The following is a 24435-nucleotide window of genomic DNA, read 5'->3' as shown; positions in this document are numbered from 1 at the left end:
TCTCTGGTCGATCTACACTCATTTGTCCAGTGTCTGCCTTTGCCACACCTTATACATAACCCAGGAGGCTGAGGCCTTCTGTTTGATTCATTCCTGGGGGTGTTATTTCTAGGGAAGCTTTGCCTACAATTTCTTTTTAGATGTCCTATCTTACCACAGTTATAACATCTGACATGTTGATATCTCTTCAAACCTTTGGGGATGGCTTCCCCTACCCAAGCTTCTAAGTCACCATAGTAAGGAACTCTGTTATCTTGATATCTTCTCTGACCTTTAGATATGGCTTCTCCTATCCATGCTTCAGTCTTATTGTCACTATACTCAATGTTGCCTGTATATAGGACCCATTCATCCAAGGGTGCTGATCGCATTTTTAAAGGCCAAAGCACCTGTTTGCATTGCGGATTCGCATTCGTATAAGCTAAAGATTCTATGAGTATTCGCCTAGCATCTATGTCTGCTATCTCTAATTGTACTGCCCTAGATAATCTTTCTAGAAAGATACTAAAACGTTCTCTAGGTCCTTGCTTTATCTTGGTATAGGGTTTTATCCTCTCTCCTAATTCATGAACCTTATCCCAAGCATTCAAAGCTGCTGTACTGCATAGAGACAAGATGTGTTCATCATAGGCAGCTTGGGTTTCTGGGTCAGCATAGAGACCCTCACCAAGAATTTTATCTTGGGGAGCTTTATAACCTTTCTTTAAGCCCTGAAGTTCAAGAGCTTTTGCTTCCTCTCTCCATAAAGCCCTCCATTCTATTTGAGAGGAGCTTTCAAGGACAGCTGATATTAATTGATCCCAATCCTTAGGGGTTACCTTGTTATTCCATGCCCATGATTCTACTAATTGCTTCACATAAGGCGAGTGTATGCCATAAGAGACTACTGCTTCCTTTATACCTTTTAAATCTTTCATACGTATTGGTTCCCACTGATATGCAACGACACCTTTTGGATGTTTCTTCATTGCTGGCTTTTCATGAATAGATACAGGGAAAGCTCCCCTGACCCTAAATGGTGTGGAAAATTTTAAATCTTTTTCATGCCCTGTTACCTGTAGTTCTTCTTCTGATGTATCAGACTGAAGGTCTTCTAAAGCCTGAAATCTATTCACCATTGTTTCTTTGAGTGTCTGAACTTCTTGAATCAAATAACTTTCTAGAGACTTCATTGCATCAGTCAGTTTCTTACTTTCTCCAACTACAAATGATTCCATGTTTTTAATCTTATCATCCTTAGATATTATCTGAATGGCGTGTAAACTGCCTTCCAGAAACAATGTTCTATCTGCTAGCTTGCCATTATCCTCAGACATGGAAGAGATTCTGTCATCTAGTCTTTCTATCTGATGTTCCAGTTTTTTAAACTTATTAGTAGCTTCCTCCGACCAGGAGTGGGCTGTTTCTGCTAGTTTGTTAATGCATTGCATTGTTTCTGTTCTGGTTATTGAGGTATCTGACATGAACCAAATTATACCTTTCAGCTCGCCAACGCCATCTTCAATATTCTGAATCTTTCTTTCTATATTTTCTATGCTTTGAATTCTATCATTTTCAATGTTTCGAATCTTTGTCTCTATGTTTTGAATTCTATCATTTTCAATGTTTTGAATCCTTGTCTCTATGCTTTGAATTCTATCATTTTCAATGTTTCGAATCTTTGTTACTAAGTCTCCTGTGGTTTGTACAAGTTCCTTATTGTTTGCTGTAATCTCAAACCATTTCTTTAAGAATATCATGTTAATGATGAAACCCATTGCTATTACAAAATAAAAGTATATATTGGTCCAGTCATAAGTTTCTTCTGCTAAAATCCCTTCTACATATGAAGTAAAATAATTCCTAAAATTCTGCATAGTAAAATTATCTGCCATAGTTATGGAACAATTTATCTCAGATTTTATATCAGCTTAAATTGCAAAGGATGTTACAATTACCTTAGGTGTAATTCTGCTCTCCTGGAACTTTGATGCTTTTAGTTGTATATCTCACCTTGTGGTAGCTACGCCTGGAGGTGTGTCACCAAATAGCGCCTAGCCGCTGAGGCTCGTCTGATCCCGGTTCCTGTAAAAAGTTCTTAACAAACTATGACAAGCAGAATTTTGTTAAAAGGGGACTTTTGGAGTTACTTGTAACACAAGACAAAACGCGTGCAAGCCGGGCGGGTGCCGCCGGGCAGGTGCCACTGAGCGGCTCTGCGCAAATGCAAAGTCCCGTGCGGAAATGGGCAAAAAATGTTAAGCGGTAAGTGCCTTCTCAGGTCTGCTTTAGCGGCAAAGATCTCCTTTGCAGTAAGGAAGAGGCAAATGTCCCAAAGCTGTGGTGAGTCCACCTGGTTAAACCCTGCCCGTTGGGGAAGGTGGGGGGGGGGGGCGGCTTCTGCCGCCTGGGGGCAAAACCCAGGTAAATCCCGCTTCTGACACCAGATATTGTGGTAAATAAGGATCAGGATAAACAAATAGGCCGAATAGATGTTTATTCAGGGAGAAATAACTTATAACCTAGAAAGATGAACACCAGGAAATTCAACCCGATCCTCTCCTGTCTGAGTCACGCCAGAAAGAGAGAGCGCCTTCCTGGCCCCCTCCGACCTCCTTCCTCAGGTCATCTCCGCCCATCGCTCCACCCCCCCAATGGGCGTGGTCAGTGCTACAGAAGGATTATCTCACTACAGATAGGCAGATCTAGTGGGCTCATAACAGCTCCAGGAAGTTCCCCGAAGGTGGCTGGATTGTCAGATCTGCCCTCTGTTCCAGTGCTCAATCAGAACAGTGGGACAGTGGACAGGGTATGGCACAGGGTAGGGGGGAGGGCAGGCTCTTTATGGTTGTGTTTTTATTATCACGATCAACTAGAGCTCTGGGTTTAAGACAATGCAATTAATTGTTTTTATTTAAGTGATAATCTTGTTTATAGGAAAACACTTTGATTAAAATGGTGATTTGACAGCCAATAACAAAATAGTCACTGATAATTGCAGATAGTATAATATGAAATTCATATAAGCCAAAACTTAGTTGGGATTTAGAATATCTATGTTGTTAGACTGCCCATTTTAAAGTAGGATTATCACAGTCTCAGTTCCCCATGTGTTATACTTTGTCCTGATCAATATCTGCTATTTTGTGATATACTTTCTCCTCTACTATAGGACCTTTGTACATTCCAGGCACTTGTATAGGTCTGCAGGTTTTGTCCCAAATGAAATGAGTGTAGATATTAGCCCTCATCAAAGAAGTTTTTCTTTGTAGCATAAGTAGACATTATAGAAAACTACATTTAGTCACAATGCAGAGATGAATAGATTATGGAGATCCCAGCCCCAATGGACACAAGTACATACAGCATCTGTTTCTGTATCAGGGAACATTTTGAAAGCAGGGATGGAAATATTGAATGAGTCAGAATATCAGGAAGTCTACTGTGAAACTATTTCTCTTAGAATGGCTGCAGAACTTGATGCAAATGATGACAATAGTCATTCTAACATCAAAGAAGAGGCTCTTAGACAGATAACTATAGGCAACCAAGGACTGAGGAGAGAAGAATTGGGCTCTCCCAGGCATGAACTCCCTGAGTGGTTATCCAATTGTTGTGCAACAGTTTTCTCCTAGGTAAAATACTTCCATTTTAGAAGGAAACATTTGAAAACATAGAATTAAAAGAGAAGCAAGATTATGATATTTTCAGAATTGGGTGTTTAAATAGAGGGGACTCAGTATGTTCTAAGTGGATGTGAAACTCTCCATCCTGTAGGGGAGTTCCTTAATACAAGAATTCAGCAACTCAGAATAGCTTACCAAAATCCATTTAAACTGTCCTGATTCATTACGTTCATGCTTCCCTCAACATTACATAGGTTATAAGGACTATAGAAAGTCACACGCAGACACCCAAGCTGCTTGGGAGAGACTCAGACGGAGAAACTGGAAGAAACAGAGATCAAGCAAACAATTGTAGTGAAGCGAAGACAGGATGCCTGAAAGGAAAAGAAACTGGTTGAAATGACTATAATAAACAAAGTCCAGTCCAGCTGTCTAGAAAGGCTAAGACCAATTGAGTCTGAGGGAATGGACTCCTTAAACTTGCTGTTGGGCAGCCTTTAGGCTGTGTGGTTCGCTCCAGACTTTCCATTATTTATCACCTGTGCTGGGTGGGATTTGAATATTTCTGCTCCTTTAAATAATTTTCACTCCTATTCCTGTAAATAATCTCAATAAAACTCATTGGTTTACCATATTGAACTTTGGTAGTATCCTTACTTTGATCTGTTATCAGTTCATGTCTCCCTAGGAACAGTGTTACACAACACCAATGCAAAGTAGTCAGCCTTGAAGCTATATACAGGCAAACAGCAAAGATACAATAGTTTGGAAATTACATATTTGTGCACACATACATTTTTTCAAAAGAAAAGAGCGTATCAGTGTAGGAGTGAAGAGCCAGTGGAAAGGATTGGAAGGAGTAGACTGGGAGGATTTGGTAGAGGAATCACAGCAAGTGGTGCAATTATACTTTAATTAAATGTATTATTAAAAAATTAAATGGATCCTAGACCTGTTCCCAAGAACTTCAAATATCATGAAAACTACATGACTGGACCCCTCACTGTGGACACGATATAGTGCAGTGCAGTCTCTCGTTCAGACCATTAGGGATGACATTGTAGCTCCTGTATCCACTTTTGGCACAGCTGCAGCCTTAACTTTTGCCATAAAGTCCCTTCCCACTACTTCCTTATTTCCCCCCCCCCAATCTTTTTTCTCTCTTCCTTTTTTCACTTTCCATTCCTCTTCTTCTTTATTTTATGGGCATATCACAGTCCTTTGAGATTCACCCTCTGAACTCTGCTGGTGCTTGTGTGTTCTTCAGGCTGCAACATAGCAGCCACATACTTACATTCTTTTAATGATGAGGAATTGGCCCTTCTTACACTGTCATTTAAGATGATCTTCAAAACGAAAAATGTATGATTATTATTCTTTAGTCTTTACCTCCAAAATTACTTAACCATTATTAGGGATTGTTTTTTGTAATTGAGAAATTTTGAGAAAAAGTTATAATTTGATTATACTCACTTTGAATAAATATTCCTTTCAGAGAAATAGTCCTCAGTGTGTAGATAAAACTGATAATTCAATCAAACAACTAACAATTTTAACAGAGATTGATAAAGTAATTTCCCAAGGCAATCACTTGATGAGCATACATGGTTCTTCATCTACAATTTGAACAACTCTCTCTTTGTAACTGTTGGTAACATCCATATATTTCCCACTTTTCCATGCAGAGAGTATCCTACAATATCTGTCTCAAATGAACACCCACATTAATCTAATTTATAGAGCATGTCCTCAAAGCATTTCACATCCTTCATCTTTAGGGAAAGGATGAATATGAAAATGAATAAAATTAATAATCAGAAAATACTTTCCTGTCTCTATAATGTTTTCATGTAGGATAGGATTGAAAATTTCTTTAATGTACTAAGGTGAAGCTTTTTACATGTAATTAAAGTACCTTAGATTCCCAAGACTTATAATTTAGCTTCAATTTTTCTATTCCTTTAAATAAAGGGAACTACACCTGAACATAATAATGTTTTCACAGTTGAGTTGTAAAGTTAAAATCATGTCTACGTAAAGCAGAAATTTTAGAGTGTAACTCATTTAGAGCAGCTCTATCATATGCCTCACATTTTTTAAATGGACCAATTTCTGTAAGTAAACAAGCCCAGAGAGGCTGAAAGGGAAAACCTAACACTTGGAACTGTGCCCACATCATCCAGAGCTCTTTCCTTGTGATCTGACAGCTTGTTTAATCTTTATTTTTATTTTTAAAATTTTTCTCTGCTATCAAAATAATTTCATGAAGAGATATTATTGCTATTGAAAGGAAATATATCTGTCATATTTGGGGAAATAGCTTTGGTCTCAGGATGGTGTATTAGGCATCATACATATCCTATTATATAGGTGTTAACCCAGACAGAAAATAATATGAAGGAAAAATAATGATATAAGTAGAACATTTCTTAATTTTAAAAGTGTCATATTCATGAAAAAATAAAATTTAGAAGCTGGATTTTCTGGAATTACTACCACAACCATAACCTCCATCATCATCCATCATTTTTGATGGTAGAATTGTTGTTGAGCTAAAAATACAAAGTAGAGGTGTCTTCACTAGAAGACAAGGACAGCCTGTTGGTTATAATGGCTTGAAAAGTACAGGCTATTGTTCTAGATTCTTCTTCATACTGAAGTCAATAAAATTGGCCTTAGTAAAATATCCTGCCCTTGTCCCTGGTAGATATACAAGCCTTGTGTGACCAGCTTTGATAATATGGTTCCAAGAGAGACAAGAAGAAAAGAGATATTTAAATACACATCAAGTGCACCCTCTGCTTAGTTATTCAAGGCCAACAAAATTTGCAATTTGCATGAATATCCAAATTCTGCATATATGTGCATTTCTTCAAGCAGCATTAGGCAACCCAGGATCTTTGGAAACACAACTGCCACATTGCTTCTGACATGAATAATGAAGCCCAGCTTGAGTAATGGAAAACCCATCCCAGTACAATGCTTTCTTTTTATCATGGATCATGACCTTGGCCCAGAGTCTTTTATTCCTCTTTGCTGATAGACCAGCAGTGAGAGAAGCCAGTGTCTTGCAGCTTTCAGTGTAGTACTGAGTAGGTAAAATGTGTCAAAGTCATTGACAAAGTAATGGCCCAGAACTGCTATGCCTGTTGGCAGGATGCAGGCCAGCATAAGGTTGCTCCTTATGTGCTTCCAACAGAATCTGATTTGCCAACTATGTCAAGCAGCCCCACACATCTGAGGGCCTCTTTATGAGTACTACCAGTACTGGCAATTTTTATAACAGCAAATGTGTGGTACAATTGTCTTCCTTCTTTGATGTACTTGAACTTAGAACAGAATTTCAGGCTACTGAAATGTGTGGTTTTTCCAATTGAGTCAAGATAACTTAGAATTTACAATGATTGAACTTTAGGCCAGAAGGCACTATTTGGCACAAGTTTCTTTCATTTTATTTTATTTTTTTTCACATTTAGGTAAGGAAATTGAGATTTAGAGAAGTGAAATGTAAGTCTATAAACAAATAACTTAAGAATAACAAAGACGCCCCCCCCCATTCACTAAGTAATGAACTCTCTGAGCTCTTGTTCCCATGCAGAAGTGATTTTAAACTATGTGAAGCTGACTTCCATAGTCATTCTTTGTTCAGCAGCTATTTATCCCGACTAAAAGTATGCCAGGTCCTAATTGAGCAATTCAAGATACAAAGCTAAAGAGAAAGGGATTTGTAGGCTAGGGGGCAGGCAATCAATAAGTATTCAAATGGATTCGTAAAATAATTCTGGATTCTGAAAGGCATTCCTTAAAGATGGAAGCAAGAGAACTATCATAGCACTTTGTGGTACTTATTTTAGTAGGAAACTGGGCAGGCATTACGATCTATAGAGACTATTTGGGAGGAACAGCAAAAAAAAAAAGAGTGAACTGTGTTATAGTTTGGTATTAGAAATAGAGTTGAAGTAGAAGAATTTATTGGTAAGTGACATTTGAGGGAAAAAAATTGGTTATCAAAAATAGCCTCTTCATGAATGTATTAGAAAAGGTTTGTAGGAGAACAAAGGGAACTAATAGGAACAGGATGAAATATACTCAAAGTATATTAGGTATTTGTATGAAAATATCCATATGGAACCACTGCCATGTATAATAAATTCACGCTAAATCAACAATTGTATAAGTGTCTGTGCATGTTCAGATATTTCAAGAAACCACTTCTGAATTATGTGGTGTAAACAACGATGGCTTAAAAAATCAGGTAACTACTTGTTCAGTCAGTCTCCATTTTAGTTTCTGTTAGAAGACCCATCAACTCAGGTCTGAGGGTCTGTTTATCTATTTTGCACACACTATCTTCTGATGATGCTTGTATCCCCCAAATTATTTCATTAATATTTTAGGACTTTTCTTCCTTTTTCCTCTGAACATATTATCATAGCCCATTGTAAAAGTGATTTTCTTCAATGAATCCTTTACTCACTTGATCTCTCAACTATCCATCTTTCTTATCTTGCAAACTATAAACACAAATGAAATATTACCATTATCCTACCTTAGACCTGCTTCTGAGCAAATGTGTGTACCTGGAGATAAACTTCTCACCATAAAATACAGTTGCTAAATTCAGATAGCATGAAAGTGAGCAGCAAAACTTCCCTTGTCAGTTTATTTTTCAGCCACAACAGTTCCCAAGTCTGCATGTTTTCTAACTTTCTTTTTAAAAAAGATTATTTTTCTTAGTTTACATATCAATCCCTGTTCCCTCTCCCTCCTTCCCATGCCACCTGAACCCCCTTCTCACCCCCAACCCCCCCCACTGTATAGGGTGGGTGCCGCCTTCCAGAAGGGATCAACAAAATCTGTGAAATCATTTGGAGTAGGGACTAGCCACCCTCACCCCCACCTCTAGGCTAAGGGAGTATCCCTCCATGGGGAATGTGCTCCCAAAGTCCTTTCATGCACCAGGAATACATCCTGGTTCCACTGTCAGAGGTCCCTTAGTCTGCCCAGGCATTCTAACTGAGACCCATGTTTAGAGGGTCTGAGTCGGTTTAATGCTGGTTTCCCAGCTATCAGTCTGGGGTCCATGAGCTCCCCCATGTTCAGGTTAACTGTCTCTGTGGGTTCCTGTAGACTGGTTTTGACCCCTTTTGTTATCACTCCTCCCTCTCTGCAACTGGAATTTCAACACCATTTTTATGCTTAGTCATATCAGATACCCTTGTTTTTTATTTTCACCAAATAGAAGAGAAATCCAGATGAAAAGAATTTGGAAATCCCACCATCTCATTAGTCCAACCTTTCAGTGTAGCATTCACATGCTTTATAATTTCATCTGCTTAGGGAAATTATCCATACCTGTTAAGGGCCAACCAAACCATTTGTGTAATAAATTCTGTCTGCTCCATGTACAACTGCCTCCTTTCTTTTCATTATTGCTTTTATCACAATACACCATCCACACTGTTATATGAAACTGGATTTAAATCTTAAGAAAAACAATTCCTCTTTGAGTTTACATTCTCTATCAGTGATTACTTCACATTTCTAGTGACCTCTTCAGCAAAACTCACCAGTCATTAACTCCTCCCACTGTTCATCACTCACATCTTTGGTACTGTTTAATTGATTCTACTGTCACTGGACAAATTCACAATAATCTCTATCAGAGTATAATTACCTCATTTTGTTTTCCTGCATCCATTCCTAATTTTTAAATAGGAGTTAATAGTCTTCTTAACAGAATGGCAAAGCATAGTCTTTTCTTATAAACAGAACTGCCCAGTATCTTTCCATTTTATGGGGAAATATTACTATAGTCATTTGATGTTCCCTGTAAGACTTTGCATACTTTCCTTCTTCACCTAGGAGTTGTTTCTCAGTTGTGTCAATCACACTACCTTCATTATCATTTGAACTGCAGTGTCTAGAAAGGTGTTAGTCTGTCTTGACATCACTGGCTCTCCTTTCTTTCTCTTTCACAATAGGTTTTTATTATTATAACCTCTTGTTTTTTTTTCCACAATACACAGTTTTAAATTATAAACACATACCCATTTTTGTATTTTATATATTTTTCTTATTAGAATATAAGTTATATGAAAGTAGAAACTGAGATCCATTAATTATTTTTCTAATGCCATTTTTAGTTCTTGGATAATGTTAAATTACCAAAAAAAAAAAAATAGAAATTGTTATCTGTCTTTCTACAATTCTATACTTTCTTTATGATTCTTATTATTTTTTTCTTCTTTTACATATCCCAGTTCCCTCTTTCTCCCTCCTTCCCAAGCCCCCAGACCCTCTCTCCCATCCCATTCCCCACCCACTCCACAAGGAGGGTGAGGCCTTCCAGGAGGGATTATCAAAGTCTGTCAAGTCATTTGTAGTAGGATCTAGGCCCTCCCTCCTGTTTCTAGGTTAAGTAAGTATCACTCCATGGGGAAGAAGCTCCTAAAGTCCTTTCATGCACCAAGAATACATCCTGGTTCCACTGTCAGAGGTCCCATAGACTGCCAAGACCTTCTAACTGAGACCCACTTATAGGGAGTCTGGGTCAGTCCTATGCTGGTTTCCCAGCTATCACTTTGGGTTCCATGAGCTCCTCCTTGTTCAGGTCAACCGTCTCTGTGGGTTTCTGTGGCCTGGTCATAATCCCTTTGTTCATCACTTCTTCCTCTCTGCAACTGGATTCCAGGAGTTGGGCTCAGTGTTAAGCTGTGGGTGTCTGCTTCTGTTTTCATTAGCTACTAGATGAGGGCTCTAGCATGGCATTTAAGTTAGTTATCAGTCATTATCAGGGAAAGGTAGCCTCTCCACTACTGCTCAGATTGTTAGTTGAGGTCATCGTTGTAGGTCTCTGGACATTTCTATGTGTTACTTTTCAAACCTATAATGGCTCCCTTTATTTTGATATCGCTGTTCATGCTCTAGTCTATTCATCCAGAGACTCAAACTTCCTGGTCCCACAAATTCTCCTATCCTTCCTTTCTGTTTTCCTAACTCCCTTTCCACTGAATGTCCCCTCCACCTCACAATATACTCACAAAATATTGTCCTTTTCCCCTTCTGTGAGAGATATTTTATGAATCTCTTGGGTTTCTCCTTTTATCCTAGCTTCTCTGGTGGTGCCAACAATAGGCTGGTGATCTTGTGTTCTATGTCTAAAATCCATACACGAGTGAGTACATACCATGATCCTCTTTTTGTGACTTGGTTCCCTCACTCAGGATGGTTCCATTTATTTGCCTGTGAATTTCAAGATTCCGTTGATTTTTTTTTTTTTTTTTTTTTTTTTTTTTTTTTTTTGTGAGTAGTATTCCATTGTGTAAGTTGAGGGGCATCCAGGTTGCTTCCAGGTACTTGCTATTACAAATAATGCTGCTATGAACATTGTTGAACAGATGTCTTTGTTGCATGGATCTGGATATTTAGGTATTTGCCTGAGAGTAGAATTGCTGGGTCCTGTTGTAAACAGATTTCCATTTTCCTGAGGAACTTCCATACTGATTGGCAAAATGGCTGTATGAATTTGCACTCCCACCAGCATTGGAGGGGTGTTTTCGTCTCTCCACATCCTCTCAAGCATAAGCTGTCATTTGTGTTTCTGATTTTAGCCATACTAATAGGAGAAAGATGGTTATCTTAAGGCTGTTTTGATTTGCTATTCCCTGATGGCTAAGGATGTTGAGCACAAGATTTCTTAAGTGTCTTTCAGCCATTTTGAATTCTTCTATTGAGAATTATATGTTCATTTTGTTCACCTCACTTTTTTAATAGGGTTACTTGGTGTTTTGGTGACTATTTTCTTGGGTTATTTGTATATATTGGAGATCAGCCGTCTGTCAAGTAAGGATTGATGAAGATCTTTTCCTACTCTGTGGGCTGCTGGTTTGTCTTACTGACTGTGTTCTTTGCCTTACAGAAGCTTCTCAGTTTCAGGAGGTCCCATTTATTAATAGTTTATCTCAGTGTCTGTGCTACTGGTGTGATGTTCAAGAAACAGTCTCCTGTAACAATTTGTTCAAGGGTACTTCATCTTCCAAGAGGTTCAGTGTGGCTGGATTATTGTTGAGGTCTTTGATCCATTGGACTTAAGTTTTGTGCTTGGCAGCAGATATGGGCCTATCTGAAGTCTTCTACAACCCAACCTGCTGTTATGCAGGTACTATTGTTGAAGATCCTTTCCACTTACAATTATACCAAAAGGGTATAATTGTAATCCTTTTCTCAAAAATTCCATGCTTACAGGTATGTGGGTTAATATCAGGATTTTTGATTCCATTCTATTGGTCTACCTGTATATTTTTGTGCCTATACCAAGCTATTTTCAGGACTATAGCTATGTAGTAGAGCTTATGTCAGGGATGGTGATGCCTCCTGAAGCTCCTTTATTGTACAGGGTTGTTTTGCCTTTCCTGGGTCTTTTGTTTTTCAATATAAAGTTGATTATTTTCCTTTCGAAGTCAGTGAAGAATTGTGCTGGGATTTTGATGAGAATTGCATTGAATCTGCAGATTGTTTTTTGGCAAGATTGTCATTTTTACTATGTTTATCCTACCTATCCAAGACCATGGGGGAAATCTTTCCATTTTCTGGTATTTCTTCTATTTCTTTCTTTAAAGATGAAAGATTTTGCTATATAGGTTTTTGACTTGTTTGATTAGCATTACCCCTAGATATTTTATGGTGTTTGTGGCTATTGTAAAGGGTGATGTTTCTTTGATTTCTTACTCAACCCCTTTATCATCTATATATAGTAGGGCTACTGATTTTTTTTTAGTTTATCTTGTATCCTGATAGTTTGCTGAAGGTGTTTATCAGCTGTAGGAGTTCTGTGGTAGACATTTTTGGGTCACTTATGAAAACTACCATATCATCTACAAATAGTGAAAATTTGACTTCTTCCTTTCCAATTTTTATCCTCTTAATCTCCTTCTGTAGTCTTATTGCTCTAGCTAGAATTTCAAATAAAATATTGAAGAGATATGAGGAGAATGGACAGCCTTGTCTTGTTGATTTACTGTATATGTCTTTTATTATGTTTGGGTATGTTACTGTTACACATATTTCACCAAGGCCTTTACCATTAAGCGGTATTACATTTTCTCAAAGGCTTTTTCAGTAGTGAGATAATCATATGATTTTTCTTTTTCAGTTTCTTTATGAGTGTAGTGAACTTCCTTGGTTTGGAGTTTTCCTTCCAGAATTTTTGCAGGGCTGGATTTGTGGATATGTATTGTGAAAATCTGGCATTGTCATTGAATATCTTGTTTTTTCCATCTATAATGATTTGGAGTTTTGCTGGGTATAATAGTCTGGGCTGGCATCCATGGAATCTTAGTATTTCTTAGTATTTGTAGAACATTTATCCAGAACCTTCTGGGCTTCAGTTTCCATGGGGAAATCAGATGTAATTTTTATAGGTTTGCCTTTATATCTTACTTGGCCTTGGCCTTTTTTTCCTTTCCTGCTCTTAATATTCTTTCTTTATTCTGTATGTTATGTATTTAGATTATTATGTGGCAAGGGACCTTTTTTTCCCCCAGTCTATTTGGTGTTCAGTATGATTCTTGTACTTTCTTTGGCATGTCCTTCTTCTGATTGGGAAAGTTTTCTTCATTGATTTTGTTAAATATGTTTTCTGTACCTTTGAGCTGGTCTGCTTCGCCTTCTATGCCTATTATTCTTAGGTTTGGTCTTATCACGGTTTCCCATATTTCCTGGATGTTTTGTGTTAAGGACTTGTTTGATTTAAGATTTTCTTTGGTTGATGAATCTATTTTCTCTAGTTTATATTCAGCGCCTGAGCTTCTCTCTTCGATCTCTTGTATTCTGTTGGTTATGCTTGCATCTGTAGTTCCTGATCATTTACCCAGTTTTTCTATTTTCAGCATTCCCTCAATTTGAGTTTTCTTTATTGTCTCTAATTCAGTTTTCAGGTCTTGAACTGTTTGACTTGTTTCTTTTATCAGTTTGATTGCTTTTTTTTTTTTTTTTTTTTTTTTTGGCTTCCCTGTTTTTTTTTTTGTTTTGTTTTTTTTTTTTTTTTTTAAGAGAATTGTTCATTTCTTGCATTTGCTTGGTCCTTTCCTCTATTTCTTTCAATTTTTTTTCTTCTGTTTCTTTAAAGGATTTTCTCATATCATCTTTGAGGTCCTCTATCATTTTCATGAAATTATTTTTTAAGTAGTTCTCTTCTCCTTCATCTGTTTTGATGTATTCAGTTCTAGTTGATATAGAATCCCTAGATTTCGGTGTTGTTTCTATTGTTGAGTGTTTTATTGTATTGTCGTATTTCCATTGCTTCTTCCAGTGGGTGCAGGTAGAGTCTCTGTCTCTCCCTACTCTGCTCTCCTGGTGGGTGTATGTGGATCAGGAGTTCAATGTCAGTAACTGTGGATAATCGAGCTCTCTTGGAGGTCTATCAAGCAGAGGCCACAGCAGGGCCAATGATGTGGGGGAAGGCAGGCTCTGGATGGTCTCAAGCACTCAGGCAGGAGGAGGGGAATGTGCTCAAAGACAAGTTAGGGGAGGCTTCAGATGGTCCTGCATGGAGGGCGGGTCCAGAATGCTCAGAGTCAACCCCCAGACACTAGGCTCAGCAGGGCCAAGGATCAAGGAAAGGCAGGCTCTGGGTGATGGATGGTCTAGAGCACCAGGACTGGGACATTCAGCCCAAGATTATATGGGGGATTGAGATGCAGAGCTATCTCAGGGAGTTCCCAGTAAAAGATGTGTGTGTGTGTGCATGTGTGCAGGATTTGGCCTGGGATGGTCCCAGATTCACCTCTGGCAGAAGGCAGGTGAAGGGGCCCAATGGTCAGGTGAGGGAAGGTTCAAGATGGTCCTGTGTGGAGGAGTGGGTCCACTATGCACAGAACCAACCCAGGAAGATGAAGGGAGATGTTGGGGGTGAGCCCAGCAGGGCCAAGATGAGTGGCAATTCCATTCTTTCTTAAGCTACCCCAATCAGACATCTCCAATTTGCCAAAGAAATCAATCTTAACAAAATCACATGAGTACACATACTGTCAAAACCAACCAAAAATTGGAGATCCATTCTCTCCATTTCTTTTCTCTGACCTAGCTCTTATTTTGTTCCTGAAACCTGCTATCTATAAAATCTCCAAGTCTCTAGTACTTCTCTTTTCTGTGCTAATTGCCCCTACTTTCACCTTTTGGTGAAATGGAATACATTGGTCTTGGTACTTTTTTAAAGTGAATTTTAGTTATTAACACTAATTTCTCATAGCTTTGGTGTACTATCAATTTTAAAACTGTATCTCAAATCTGTATTTATCTCTAGAATGTTCATAAAGTATCTGCAGGGCCGTATTTGACAGCTTAGTTTTGATCACTACTAAAAATATATCAATGAAAACTTAATCCCTCATTGTACTGTCCATCTGGTCTACATATTTCATTCTTGACCTCAGAAACTGGCAATCCCATTCTTTAAAACCTATGATTTAGGATTGTAAAATTTTTCTGTTGTTTTTGACTCACATATGAAGTCCAAACATGAGGCAATCATCACTCAACTATGCTAAAAAATATTATGGGTTCTCACTCCATCATCATCATCATTGTCCAAACAATTACATTTTGACTCTTTCTAGTTCAGTTTATGTCTGCGGCCATGTGGCTCATGATCTCATTTTTGGTAGTTTTCTTTTTAAATTTTTTTTGAGACCCATGCCAAGAATTTCCTATGATTTTTATTCCCTTATTGATATTTGTATCACGTATCTGTATTCTTTTTCTCCAAATGGTAAATTCAATTTCATGAAGAAAGGAGTGTACATTAGGTTATGTTGTATTTTTATCCCTAGAAAAGTTCTTGGTACTCATTCAATGTTCTCTAAATATACATTCCAAGTTATAGAATACTAGATTCTATTTCCCAAGTTGGCTGCATCATTACTTAGAAATTCAAATAAATCAATTCTTTAATGTGATAAGATTTCTGTATTCATAATACTACAAGGTGATAATAAGGTTTTCAAGTATCAAGGCCTGATTATAACTTGAAGATCTAGGCAATGAAATTGCCTCAGGCTCCATTTTGTGACAATATTATACTTTTTGTTTGTTTATTTAGATTCTTTGAATCTGAATTTTCTCAATTTATTAAAATAGGTTATCATATCTGAAATGTAGCTTATAGTATAATACACATAGCACTGCATAGAGTTGCTAATCTGCCTTTGCTACTGTTCTATTCAGGACATAAAACTTAAACAGGGGACAAACTAATATCTTAGCAACATAAATAATCATATACCACAGTTTATGTTTAATCAATAATTGGATTCAAATGACACATTTAAAATTGTTGTGTAAAAACAAATAGAATGAAAATATCAATTTTTATGTATTCCAGGATCTGTTTTATTATAGTTTGGTATTTGGTTTTATAGACACTACTATAAACACATTTAAAATAACAGGCAGCACTACAAATGGTTATGGAGTATAATGAACTTTTTATTAATGCAGACTAATTCCATTTTGTAAGAGAAAATGGGACACCATAGTTATAGAAGAAATAATTACTTAATGTCACAAAGACATCTTGTAAGTAGAAATAAAATAATTGTGTCTTGAAATAACTTCTTGACCCATCAGATACTTGCTCTCTTATTCTTTGACTATCTTGCTACTGTGTCCAATCATAATATATATATATATATATATATATATATATATATATATATATATCCAATTGTTCCATTTACAAATCATGAGAAAATTATTAAAATTATTAGAGTTGCTTGGGAGTTTTACTGGGACAAGCTTGTAATTCCAGATGTTTTATAATGTTTCCTCTTTCTTATATATTACAGCCTATAAATAACTGTCTCATTGTTCACACAGCCTAACTGCTAAGTACATGTCAGCTCACAATGTGTTCCATACAATTCAAAAAGTACATTTCTTAAAACAGCTAGTCTTTTTGATGTATCAGTGGTTAAAAGCTACACTTTGTTAGGCAGTCAAGAATGTCTTACAGAAGAGTGACAATGCATTAATGTTTTAGCCAGATCACTTGTTATTCATAAAAATTAATAGTCTAACTCCTTCATTTAAATTTATGATTCTTTAAATTTATTTTTAAAACACCCAGTTCTTTTACCTAGATTCTCCAGGAATAACTTACAGTGATTCTATTTGGGTGAATGTTCCGTTTGTAGAATGTGATTACATTATTCATTTGAACCCATTTATATTAAGGTACAGGTCTATGAAATAATTTTTATCTAGCTGGATTTCACTAAAGATAATTGATTTGGAAGTGCTTTACATATTAAAATTCATTTTAAAAGCATTTGCTAGATTTTATTTTAATTTATTATTTATAAATTATAAGATTCATGACTTTGTATAATGCATTAATATTGATTCAGTCTTGAATGACGTTTACAAAATGAACTTGCATTTTTTATTCACTGTATACCATTTTCCCTATTTATGTAACAGATTGAGACAGTTTTACAAATTTAATCTATATTAATGTAATGTTTTTTTCTTTATTCTTTTTAATTTTACCTATTGTATTCATAGTGGGATATATCATTTAAACCTACATAAATATTCATACATAGAAAACTACTGAGAGCTGTGCAGAGAACCAACCGTATTTGAAGCATATAATATATGATTATAATATAAGCATATAATATACTGCATATATGCTATTAAGAACCTTAGAAATTACCTAAACAAATGAAATATGTGTAACTCTTTGAATAGTTTTTTGAAGAATTAATTCTTCATTCCTAATAAAATGGTTACTACACATATGAGTATAAACTCCTTGAAACTATTTTTGATACAAGGTGTATTCTAAGAAGTTCACATAAAGTCCCTCACAGAAGGGAGAAGGGACAAGTACCCCAAAGCACAGGGGAAGTGGGGGGCAGGGAATGGAGAGAGAAGTAGGAGAAAGAGAGGGGGAGGAGGGGAAAATATATGCGAATAGAAAGATTAAGTCAGAGTAGGAATAGAAGACTAGATGAGGGCTCTATGATGATAGATAGGGTATTCATTAATCTGAATACAGGTAGACCAGTTTATGCATCCTCTCTACAATAGCTAGGAGTCTTAGGTGGGGTTCTCCTGTGGAGTCTTGGAGCTACCTTAGCACCAGGTTTCTCCCTAAGTCCATAGTGGGTATCTCTATTAAGATATCTCTTTCATTGCTCTTCCACTTTATCCCTTCTAACCTCATTGATGAGTGCGAGCAGGAAATATATGAACAATGGAGACCAAGATCATCATGTAGAAATCATAAAGGCAGCTGAACCAAGCTTGTGGAAACTCATGAACTCTAGACCTACAACTATGGAAATTCCAGGGGACCAAACTAGGCCCTCTGTTTGTGGGAGACGGTTGTGAATCTTGGACTAGCTTGGTGGCCCCTGGCAGTAGGACCACAATATAAACTTGTACATGAGTTAGATTGTTGAAGCCCATTCCTTAGGGTGGAATGCCATTCTCAGTGGCAGTAGGACCACAACACAATCCTGGTACATGAGCTAGCTAGTTGAATCCACTTCCCATGATGGGTTGTCATGATAAGCCTTAAAACATGGGAAAGGAGCCTAGCTATGCTCCAGACTATTGTGTCAGACTATGTTGACTCCTCATGGGAACCCTAAACCATTATGAGGGGGATGGGGGGAGGCGAGGGGGTAGAAGTATGAGTAGGAGGAAGTACTGTGTTTGGAATGTAAAATAAAATAAAAAAAATTAAAATTTGGGGACTGATCCAAATGAGAATCCTCTTAAAAAGCTGAGAAATCCTTAGAAAACATTGAAAGTTATTAGCTTTCAGAGAAATGCAAATCAAAACTGCATTGAGATTTCATTTTACACTTGTCAGAGTAGCTACAATCAATAACATATATAATAGCTCATAGTGGTAAGGAGGTGGAACAAGGGGAGCACTCCTTCACTGCTGGTGGGAGTGCAAATTTGTACATCCATTTTGGAACAGAATATGATGATTTCTCAGAAAATTGGGAATCTGATACATCTCAAGACCCAGCTAGAAGTCTCCTGGATATAAAGAATGCTCGATCCTACCACAAGGACACTTGATAAATATGTTCATAGCAGGTTTATTTATAGTATGCAGAAACAACTGGAAACAACCTAGAAATCCCTTAACTAAAGAATGTGTAAATGCAATATGGTACATTTACAAAATGCAGTATTTCACAGTAGTTAAAACAGTAATATCATGGAATTTGCAGACAAATAAAGGAGATTAGAAAAAGTCACCCTGAGTGAGGTAATTCAGACTCATAAAGACAAATATTTGTGTATTCACTTATGAGTAGATATTTACTGTTAAGTAAATGATAATCTATACTCTGTAGACTAACAGATGTTTATAATAGTGGTCTAGGAGGGATGCATGTATCATCCTGGAAATGGTAAATATAATAGATTTTGTGCATGGACTGTGGAAAGGTGAGGATGAGAGTAGGAATGATCACTTGTTGGTGGGAGAGGGGATGGAGAAGAGAATGAAGGGAAAGACAAGAACTGGGATACATTCAGGGTCTGTTGTGGAAACTTACTGCAGTAGAAACTTCCTGGAATCTATGAAGATGATCCTAATGAGGACTATTAGTAATGTGAGATACAGAATCTCAACCAGCTATATCTTAACAGCCAGGCAAGTCTTCCAGTGTTAGGGTTGGTTTGCATTTAATTAAGTTATTACACAAGCAGGTCTGATTGAAATCTCCAGACACACCAAGTTGGTACTAAGACAAAGGACTGCTATAAAAACCTGATTTGGGACCTATTGCAATGGATAACATAAACCTAACTCATTGAACGTGGAGAAGTTGAGCTTGTACCTACAAAGAGAGTCTTCACCTCTACATTCTTATTTGTTTATTTATTTTACATGTTGATCCCAGTTCCCTCTCCCTGCCTCCCTCCCTCCATCTCTCCCTCTTACAACTCTCTCCCCTCACATGCACCCTGACCACCCTCACCTCCCATCCCCCCAGTCCACATGTAGGGTGAAGCCATCCAGGTGGGGTCATGTAAATCTGACAAGTCATTTGAAGTAGGGGCTAGGACTTCTCTCCTATCTCTAGGTAAAGGGATATCCCTCCATGGGGGATGTGTCCATAAGGTCTTTTGTGAACAAGGAATACATCCTGGTTCTACTGTCTGAAGTCCCTTAGACTGCTAAGGCCGTCTAACTGAGACACATGTTCAGAGGGTATGAGTCAGTCCCATGCTGGATTCCCAGCTATCAGTCTGGGGCCTGTTATTTCCTCCTTGTTCAGGTCAGCTGACTCTATGTATTTCTGTAACCTGGTCCTGTCCTCTCTCTCTGAATCTGGATTCTAGTTCAACTCAGGGTTTAGTTATTGGTGTTTGCTTCTGTTTCCAACAGCTACTAGATGAGGGCTCCATGATGGTGGATGAGTTAGTCGTCCATTTCATTATCAGGGAAGGGCATTTATGGTAACCTTTCCACTCTTGCTCAAATTGTTAGTTGGAGTCAATAATATAGGTCTCTAGACATTTCTTTAGGTTCAGGTTTCTCTTCAAACTAATAGTGGCTCCATCTTTTATGTTCTCTCTCTCTCTCTCTCTCTCTCTCTCTCTCTTTCTCTCTCTCTCTCTCTCTCTCTCTCCTGTCTTCTATTCCTACTCTGACTCAATCTTCCTAGTCGCACATGATTTCTTCTTGTCCACTTTTCTTTCTCCTACTTCTCTCTCCATTCACTGGCCCCACCAACTACCCATGTTCTCTGAGGGACTTGTCCCTTCCCCCTTTTGTGAGGGACATTATGTGAATCTCTTAGATTCACCTTGTATCCTAGTTCCTCTGGTGGTGTGAGTTATAGGCTGGTGATACTTTGATCTAGGTCTAAAATCCATAAATGAGACGTACATACCATGTTCCTCTTTTTGTGACTGGGTTACCTCATTCAGGATGGTTTCTTCAAGTGCTATCCACTTGCTTGTGAATTTCAAGATTCCATTATTTTTTTATGCAGAGTAGTATTCCATTGTTGAGGGGCATCTAGGTTGTTTCGAGGCTCTTGCTATTACAAATAATGATGCTATGATCGTAGTAGAGCACATGTCTTTGTTGCATGGATGTGGATCATTTGGGTATATGCCCAAGAAAGTGATTGTCGGGTCCTGTAGTAAACTAATTCCCATTTTCCTGAGGAACCGCTATACTGATCTCCAAAATGTCTGTACGAGTTTGCACTGCCACCAGCAATGGAGGAGTGTTCCCCTTTCTCCACATCCTCTCCAGCATAAGTGGTCATTGGTTAGCCATTCTGGCTGAAGTAAGATGGTATCTCAAGGTTGTTTTGATTTGTACTTCCCTGATACCTAACGTTGTTGAGCACTTTCTTTCTTTTTTTTTTCCCCAGTTCTATTTCGCACCCTCTCTCCCTTCTTCCCACCCTCTCTCTCTCTCCCTCCTTCCCTCCCTTTTACCCTCTCTGTCCTCTCACATGCACTTTAACCACCCTCCCCTCCCATCACCCCACCCCAATTCCATATGTAGGGCAATGCCATCCATTTGGGGTCATGTAGGTCTCACAGGTCATGTGAAGTAGGGACTAGGGCTTCTCTCCTGTCTCTAGATTAAGGCAGTTATCCCTCCTTGGGGGATGTGTCTGCAAGGTCCTTTTGTGCACCTGGGATATATCCTGGCTCCACTGTTTGAGGTCCCTTAGATTGCTCAGTCCTTCTGGCTGAGACCCATATTCAGGGGGGCCTGAGTCAGTCCCATGCTGGCTTCCGAGCTATCAGTATGGTGGCCCTTTAGCTCCTCCTTGTTCAGGTAAGCTGTTTCTATGTGTTTCTGCCACTTGGTCTTGTCCTTTCCATCTGCATCTGAGTTCTACTTTGACTCAGTGTTTATGTATGGGTGTTTGCTCCTATTTCCAACAGGCATTAGTTGAGGGCTCCATGGATAACTTAGTTGTTGATCTCACTCTCCGGAAAGGGCATTTATAATAGCCTTTCCACGGAAGCTCAAGTTGTTATTTGGCAGCAGTCTTGTAGTTCTCTAGACCTTTCTTTGTGTTCAATTTTATCTTCAAACCAATATTGGCTCCCCCTTGTATGTTCTCTCTCTCTTTCTTTCTCTCTCTCTCTCTCTCTCTCTCTCTCTCTCTCTCTCTCTCTCTCTCTTTCCTGTCTTTTATTCCTAACCAGGCTCAATCTTCCTGGTGGCACATGTTTTCCTTTCCTCTCCCTTGTTTTCTTCTACTTCTCTCACCATTTGCTGCCCCCCCACACTTCCCCTGAACTCTGGGGGACTTGTACCTTCCCAGTTCTGTGAAGGACTTTATATGAATCTCTTAGAATACACCTTGCATCCTAGTTCCTCTGGTGGTGTGTATTATAGGCTGGAGATCCTTTGATCTAGGTCTAAAATCCACATATCAGTGAGTACATACTGTGTTCCTCTTTTTGTGACTGGGTTACCTCATTCAGGATGGTTTCTTCAAGTGCCATCCACTTGCCTGCGAATTTCAAGATACCATTATTTTTTTCTGCAGAGTAGTATTCCATTGAGTAGATGTGCCACATCTTCATTAACCATTCTTCAATTGAGGGGCATCTAGGTTGCTTCCAGGTTCTTGCTATTACAAATAGTGCTGCTATGAACAAAGTTGAACAGATGTTTTTGTTGCATGGATGTGAATCCTTTGGGTATATGCCTAAGAGGGGGATTGCTGGGTCCTGTGGTAAACTAATTCCCATTTTCCTGAGGAACTGCTATACTGATCTCCAAAATGGCTGTATGAGTTTGCCCTGCCACCAGCAGTGGAGGAGTGTTCCCCTTTCTCCACATCCTCTCCAACATGAGTCAGCATTGGTGTTTCTAATTTTAGTCATTCTAGCAGGTGTAAGACGGTATCTCAAAGTTGTTTTGATTTGCTTTTCCCTGATATCTAAGGATGTGGAACACTTTCTTAAGTGTCTTTCTGCCTTTCTGATTTTTTCTATTGAGAATTCTCTCTTCAGTACTGTTCCCCATTTTTAATAGAGTTATTTGATGTTTTGTTGACTAGTTTCTTGAATTCTTTGTATATTTTGGAGATCAGCCCTTTGTCAGATTTAGGATTGGTAAGAATCCTTTCCCAGTCTGTGGAAGGTCATTTGGTCTTGTTCACAGTGTCCTTAGCCTTATGGAAGCTACTACGTTTGAGGAGGTCCCATTTATTAATTGTTGATCTCAGTGTCTGTGCTACTGGAGTTATGTTCAAGAAGCGGTCTCCTATACCAATTTGTTCAAAGGTACCTCCTATTTTTTTAAGAGGTTCAGTGGCTGGATTTATGTTGAGGTATTTGATCCATTTGGACTTGAGTTTTGAGCATGGTGACAGATTTGGGTCGATCTGCAGTCTTCTACACACCATCATCCAATTGTGACAGCACAATTTGTTGAAAATGTTTTCTGCCCCCCATTGTATACTTTTAGCTGCTTTGTCAAAAACCAGGTCTTCATAGGTGTATTGGTTAGTATCTGGACTTTCAATTTAATTCCATTGGTCTACCTGTCTAGTTTTCTGCCAATACCAGGCTATTTTCAGGGCAATAGCTTGGTAGTAAAGCTTAAACTCAGGGATGGTGATGCCTCCTGAAATTCTTTTCTGTACAGGGTTGTTTGGCTATCCTAGGTCTTTTCTTTTTCCATATAAAGTTGATTATTATTCTTTCAAGGTCAGTGAAGAATTGTGGTGGGATTTTAATGGGGATTTCATTGAATTTGTAGATTGTTTTTGGCAAGATTTTCATTTTTACTACATTTATCCTACCCATGCAAGAGCATGGGAGATCTCTCCATTTTCTGATAAAAGTCACAAAGTTCTTATTATATAGGTCTTTCACTTGTTTGGTAAGTGATTCCCCAAGATACTTTATGTTGTTTATGGATATTGTAAAGGGTGACAGTTCTCTGATTTCTTTTTCATCCCCTTTGTCATCTAAATAAATTAGGGCTACTGATTTTTTTTTTTTTTTTTTGAGTTTATCTTGTATCCTGCTAGTTGGTGAAGGTATTTATCAGCTGTAGGAGTTCCCTGGTACAGTTTTTTTGTGTTGCTTATGTAAACTTCAATAGAGAGAGTTTGAGTTCTTCCTTTCCAATTTGGATCATAGCTTTAGCTAGAATTCAAGTACAATATTGAAGCGATATGGAGAGACAGGGCAGCCTTGTCTTTTTCCTGATTTTAGAAGAATCACCTTAAGCTTCTCTCCTTTCAGTTTGATGTTGGCTGTTGGTTTACTATATATTGCTCTTATTATGTTATCCCTGATCTCTCAACGACCTTTATTATGAAAGGGTGTTGAATTTTGTCAAAGGCTTTTTCAGCACCTAGGGAGAGGATCATATGTTTTTTCTTTTTCAGTTTGTTTATATGGTGGATCACGTTTGTAGTTTTTCATATGTTAAACCATCCCTGCAACCAGGGATGAAGCCTACTTGTTTATGGTAGATGACTTCTCTGATGTATTCTTGGATTTGGTTTATCAGGATTTTTATTGAGTAATATTGCATGGATGTTTATCAGTGATATTGGTCTATAGTTTTCTTAGTTCGTCTTTCTGTGGCTTGGGTTCCAATGTGATTGTGGCCTTGTAAGAGTTTAGTAATGAACTTTCTGTTTCAATTGTGTGGAAAAAATTGAGGAGTATTGGTATTAGTTCTTCTGGTAGAATTCTGCAGTGAAGCCAACTGGACCTGGGCTTTTTTTTTTTTTTTTTTTTTTTTTTTTTTTTTTTGGTTGGAAGTCTTTCTATGACTGCTTCTATTTCCTTG

This window comes from Phodopus roborovskii, unplaced genomic scaffold (genome assembly GCF_943737965.1).
Source record: "Phodopus roborovskii unplaced genomic scaffold, PHOROB, whole genome shotgun sequence".
In the NCBI taxonomy this organism is placed as follows: domain Eukaryota; kingdom Metazoa; phylum Chordata; class Mammalia; order Rodentia; family Cricetidae; genus Phodopus; species Phodopus roborovskii.
Note: the sequence above shows the minus strand (reverse complement) of the source record.